This window comes from Carcharodon carcharias, chromosome 12 (assembly GCF_017639515.1).
Source record: "Carcharodon carcharias isolate sCarCar2 chromosome 12, sCarCar2.pri, whole genome shotgun sequence".
NCBI classification, from domain to species: Eukaryota; Metazoa; Chordata; class Chondrichthyes; order Lamniformes; family Lamnidae; genus Carcharodon; species Carcharodon carcharias.
The window spans coordinates 150,650,435-150,656,781 of record NC_054478.1 but is presented as its reverse complement, the minus strand read 5'-3'; the positions used below and the strand labels follow the sequence as shown (position 1 = coordinate 150,656,781).

Sequence of the window (6,347 nt, the reverse complement as noted above, 5' to 3'; positions counted from 1 at the left end):
TTGGAACTTGGCAGCTTCACCTCTGTTCGGGGCTTCATTCTGAGCATTTCCAGGCTTCATTTCAGGACCCATTGCTGTCTTCAAGGCCCCCAGAAGTTTCAGACCGTGTGGGCCCTTCCAGGTATCAGACAGCCTTCCCTTACCCTGGGAATGGGGATTGTGTTCTCCACTGGTGGTACCTCCTCTGAGGAGGAAGAGAGGGACAGAAGGGAGAGGAGGCCAGGGGTCCCAATGCAGCCTCCAGGGGAGGGACCTGTGTGAGGAGAGGCGCAGAAACAAGGGGCGCAGGACCAGCAGGTAGTCCAAAGTGGAAGGGGCCACAGAAGATGCCACTATCCTGCTGCCAGGGTTTACAGGCAGCGATGCAGCTACCTCAATATGTCCGAGGTGCAATGCCGAAGGAGGCTCTGATTTTCCAGGGAGACTGTGACCTCCATCCATCAGAGGATCGGTCCTGAGGTCAGCTCCAACATTGTGGGTGGACACCCCATGCCAGTGCCTTGAAGATCACAGTGGCCTCAACTTCCATGTCTCTGGCTCTTTCACTGATGATTGCACAATGTTCAACACCATTCACAACTCCTCAGAGACTGAAGCAGTCCATGTCCAAATGCAGCAAGACCTGGACAATATTCAGGCTTGGGCTGACAAGTGGTCAGTATCTTTCATGCCACACAAATGCCAGGTACTGGCCATCTCTGTTATGTCCCTTCTATTGGGCTGCTTTGCTCAGTGAACACAGTTGCACGCCTATCTACTGATGAATGAGTTAGGAATCAAGATGATGCAGATGAAGAGGCTGTTGTAAAATGAAGCAGATGCTGTTTATTCACATAAGTAACAGAGCACTAAGACCTGTGTGCCTCTCAAACCAGAACCCATTCCATCACTACAGAGTAACAATGTAGCTGCGCTACACAGCAATTGGGTAATACAATCATGTGATCAATCTGCTCACTTTCTCTGAAAGGTGTATTGTATCTCAGATAACCACAATCTCCAATCAGAGAAACTAACCATATCCTCCTGACATTCAATAACATTAGCATTACTGAATCCCCCACTATTGACTTCTTGGCCTTTTGGCTAAGATCAAGTGTAGTCGTGAAGCGATGGCTAAAACCAGTTGAGCCCCATACCATGGGGTACCCAACACCGTCCGGGGGACAGTGAAGGACAGTGAAGGAGGAGAACCCATGGATCTGGCCTTCTTCACCAAGAAGATCCTGTTGAAGGTGTGTGGATTTAAAGCTGCGGAGATCTACTGCCTGCAAGACTTTCCCAGCGCTGAATATTTCGATGTGACGTTCAAGCGAGTGGCAGTTTGCGTCAAGTTCCTGAAGGTGTTCGAGGAGAAGAGAGAGCTGCCGGAGATGAAGATACTGACGGTGGTGCCACTCTTTGCTCTGCTGTTGCAATGGGACCGGGTGGTGACGGTGAATCTTTACAACTCCCACATCCCTGTCACCAACGTGCTCACCTTCCTCACCAGGTACTTCAACAAGGTTGGGAGCTGCACCGCGGTTAGAGATGATTAGGGGTTTTGGACATGTAAACGCCAGGTTAAGGTCACGCTCAAGACCGACAGTAAGGGAGACACCTACCACCCTCCTTCCAGATTCACTATCGGGGGAAGCTGTGGCTACCTTGTCTACGCTGGGCAACCCAAACTTTGTCGCTCATGCAGCAAGTCTGGTCATGTGGTGGCCAACTGCAGCGCTGTCCTCTGCAAGAACTGCAAACAGGAATCCAAGGAGAGGGGTGAAATGTAAGCTGGTTTAAGGTGTGGGTGGGTGGGGGGGGGCGAAGTGGAGGGGGGTGGTGTGGTTGTAGGGACATACAAGCAGTGATAGGAGCAGATCATCAAAAGATGTCACCAACAATAGAACAAAAGAACACAAGGTGATATTATCTAAACGAATGTGCCAATTAAGAATGGATGGTAGGGCTCTCAAGGTATAGCTGTAGTGGGGGTGGGGGAGCATAAAAGATTTAAAAATATTGGAAATAGGTGGGAAAAGAAAAATTTATATAAATTATTGGAAAAAACAAAAGGAAAGGGGAAGAAACAGGAAGGGGGTGGGGATGGAGGAGTGAGTTCAAAACCTAAAGTTGTTGAATCAATATTCAGTCCGGAAGGCTGTAAAGTACCTAGTCGGAAGATGAGGTGTTGCCAGTTTGCGTTGGGCTTCACTGGAACAATGCAGCAAGCCAAGGACAGACATGTGGGCAAGAGAGTAGGGTGGATTGTTAAAATGGCAAGCGACAGGGAGGTTTGGGTCATTCTTGTGGACAGACCACAGGTGTTCTGCAAAGCGGTCACCCAGTTTACGTTTGGTCTCTCCAAGGTAGAGGAGACCACATTGCGAACATCGAATACAGTAGACTAAGTTGGGGGAAATGCAAGTGAAATGCTGCTTCACTTGAAAGGAGTGTTTGGGCCCTTGGACAGTGAGGAGAGAGGAAGTGAAGGGGCAGATGTTGCATCTTTTGCGTGGGCATGGGCTGGTGCCATAGGAAGGGGTTGTGGAGTAGGGGGTGATGGAGGAGTGGACCAGGGTGTCCCAGAGGGAGCGATCCCTACGGAATGCCGACAGTGGGGGTGAAGGGAAGATGTGTTTGGTGGTGGCATCATGCTGGAGTTGGCGGAAATGGCAGAGGATGATCCTTTGAATGCGGAGGCTGGTGGGGTGATAAGTGAGGACAAGGGGGACCCTATCATGTTTCTGGGAGGGAGGAGAAGGTGTGACGGCGGATGTGCGGGAGATGGGCCGGACACGGTTGAGGGCCCTGTCAACGACCGTGGGTGGAAAACCTTGGTTAAGGAAGAAGGAGGACATGTCAGAGGAACTGTTTTTGAAGGTAACATCATCAGAACAGATGCGACGGAAGCGACGGAACTGAGAGAATGGGATCAAGTCCTTACAGGAAACAGGGGGTGAGGAGCTGTAGTCGAAGTCAGAGCTTTCTTTTCCTTTCCATCATTGATTTTGCTGATCTGAACTTTTGCTGTGAGGGAGACAGATTCATTGAGGCCAGGGTGAATGGTGCCCCCTTTTGGGTTTTGGTGCAACTGCAGGCTTGATGCTGGTGTGTCCTTGGGCTGATTGTCAGGTAGGAGTCCAGAGTTTGGATGATAACCCCTGTTGGATTTTGGGATTCTGCAGGCCCTGCTTCATGGATGTTGTGTCAAGGGACAAATGGCCCGATGCTCAAAGCTGTTTGTCGACCCTTCAGCCCACATTCGGCCATGTGCAGCCACAGTGATGGTCAGACAGTGGCCCTAGAAGACGGGATGGGTAGACGTCAGTTTATGGGTTATTGCTTGTCGGCCTTTTGGCTAAGATCAAGTGTAGTTTCTGTTCTTATCACTTTAAAACTAAAGAGTGTCTTTCACCAAGTTGATGATCCTCCAGCTGCAGTTGATGTTTGTCTCGGTGTGTGTCCCTGGGAACAGCCCGTTTAGCACAGAGTCCTGTGTCACTGAACTGCTCAGGATGAACCTTGACAGATACCACTGCATCTCTCTCCAGACCTTCTTTACAAAGGCACAATCCACAAGGAGGTGAACAACGGTCTCATCCCCACCACAGCCACCTCGAGGGCAACGTGCAGAGTGGGTGAGACTCCTGGCGTGTAGGAAGTATCTTACAGGGAGGGCCTTTCTCACCACCAGCCAAGCTACGTCTTGGTGCTTGTTGGAAAGTTCTGGCGATGAGGCATTCTGCCAAATGACTTTGTCAGTCTGCTCAGGGAACCATCCCACAGGATCCACCCTCTCCTTTTCCCACAGGGCCTCTAAGACATTACATGCCGACCTCTGGCTGATGAACTTGTGGTCAAAGGTGTTTCTCTGCATAAATTTTCCCACCAGGGACAGGTGGTCCGACACGGTCCAACTCCTTGGAGCGTTCCGCGGCAGTGTGGCCAGACCCATCCTTCACAACACCGGGGACAGGTAGAACCTCAGCATGTAGTGACACTTGGTGTTTGCGTACTGAGGGTCTATGCATAGCTTGATGCAGCCGCACACAAAGGTGGCCATCAGGATGAGGGCGATGTTGGGCACGTTTTTTCCCCCTTTATCTAGAGACTTGTACATCGTGTCCCTGCGGACACGATCCATTTTCGACCTCCAGATAAAGCGGAATATGGCTCGGGTGATCGCCACCACACAGGAGTGTGGAATGGGCCAGACCTGCGCCACGTACAGCAACAGCGAGAGTGCCTCACACCTGATGACCAGGTTCTTACCCGCAATGGAGAGGGAGCGTCGCTCCCACATGCCCAGTTTTCTTTTCACCATAGACACTCGCTCCTTCCAGTTTCTAACTCATGCCCTGGGCCCTCCGAACCATATCCCCAGCACCTTCAGGCCGTCAGCCCTGACAGTGAAGGGGACAAATGATCGGTCAGTCCAGTTCCCAAAGAACATGGCCTCGCTCTTCCCACGATTTACCTTGGCTCCCGAGGCCAGTTCGAACCGGTCACAGATGTGGATCAGTCTGCGCACCGACAGCGGATCAGAGCAGAAGCCGGCGACATCGTCCATGTACAGGTAGGCTTTGATCTGAGTGCCTCCACTGCCTGGGATCGTCACTCCTCTTATACCCGGATCCTTCCTGATGGACTCAGCAAAGGGTTCTATACAACACACAAACAGGACAGGGGAGAGAGGGCAGCCCTGCCTGACTCCAGATTTAATAGGAAAGCTATCTGATTCCCACCCATTGATAGAGACTGTGCTACTGATGTTAGTGTAGAGCAGTTGGATCCAATTGCGAATTCCCTCCCCAAACCCCATTTTGGAGAGTACATCCACCATGTATGTGTGTGATATTCTGTCAAAGGCCTCCTGATCCAGGCTGATGAGGCAGGTGTCCACACCCCTGTCCTGTACATAGACAATCGTATCCCTGAGCTGCGCGAGGCTGTCAGAGATCTTCCTGCCCGGCACAGTGCAGGTCTGGTCAGGGTGGATCACCAATTCCAGAGCGGATTTGACCCGATTGGCGATGACCTTGGACAGAATTCTATAGTCCACATTCAACAGTGAAATGGGTCGTCAATTTCTAATTTCCTCCCTTTCCCCCTTGTGCTTGTAGATAAGGGCGATGATGCCTTTCCTCATGGATTCTGACATACTGCCGGCCAGGAGCATACTCTCGTACACTTCTAGCAGGTCTCGGCCAATCCAATCCCACAGAGCCAAATACAACTCTGCCGGCAAGCTGTCGCTTCCGGGAGTTTTACTTTTCTCGAAGGATTCAAGGGCCTTAGTCAGTTCGTCAGGAGTTAGCGCTTTGTCCAGACTCTCCCGTGTACTGTCGTCTAAGACCTCCGTGATAGAGGACAGGAAGGACTGGGAGGCCGTGCTGTCTGTGGGCTTCACGTCATACAATCCGGCATAAAAGGATTTGCTGATCCTCAATGTCAGACTGTGATGACTTTACTGAGCTTTCTTCTTCCTTCAGGCTGCTGATCACAGAGCTCTCTCTGTGTACCTGTTGGAAGAAGAAACGTGAGCACATCTCATCCTGCTCCACGGAGCGGACTCTGGAATGGAAGATGATCTTGGAGGCCTCCGAGGCAAAGAGCGAGGCTTGTTGGCTCTTCACCTCTTGGAGTTCCTCCTTGACATCGACCCCCCATCGACCGCAGCCAGAGCAGGTTCTGCATGTTTTTCTGGAGTTGGGACATTTCCCTCTGTTCCTTTCTAGCTTTCTGGGTGCCTTTGAGGATGAAAAACCTCTTGATGTTTCCCTTGATCGCTTCCCACCAGTGTGTCAGTGACTCAAAGAGGGGTTTCATGGTTCTCCAACCTTTGTAATCCCTCTTGAGCTCCTCAATGTTCTCTGGGGTCAGCAGTTGCACGTTTAGCTTCCATGCCCCCCCAGCCCACCCTCTGGTCCTTCTCTAAGTGGCAGTCAGCCAGTAGGAGGCAGCGGTTAGAGAAGAACACCGGCTTGACGTCGGTGGATCTGACTGTAAACGCACGGGACATAAACAGGAAATCTATCCTGGAACAGACGGACCTGTCAGGCCGTGACCAGGCGTATCTACGCTGCGCTCCGTCTGCAGGGTTGCTGAAGACGTCATGCAGCTTGGCATCCTTTACTGTTTCCATCAGGGATCTGGATGTAGCATCCAATCTGCTCTCGGCCCTGCTGGATCGTCCAGCCGCATCGATGATGCAGCTGAAGTCACCACCCAGAATGACTTTCCTGGAGGTTGCCAGCAGCTGTGGGAGCTGCTGAAAAACCTCCAGCTGCTCAGCCCCTTGTGACGGGGCATAGACGTTAATTAACCGGAGTGGAGCATTCTTGTACATTACGTCTGCTACGAGG

At 51.5% G+C, this 6,347-nt stretch overlaps 1 non-coding gene across 1 annotated transcript; it reads left to right on the top strand.

Moving 5' to 3' along the window:
* Positions 1-3,320: 3,320 nt before the first annotated feature.
* LOC121285396 lies at positions 3,321-3,506 on the top strand. Its single transcript, XR_005944673.1, has one exon. It is a non-coding gene; the product is annotated as a U2 spliceosomal RNA (small nuclear RNA).
* The last annotated feature ends 2,841 nt before the right edge of the window (positions 3,507-6,347 follow it).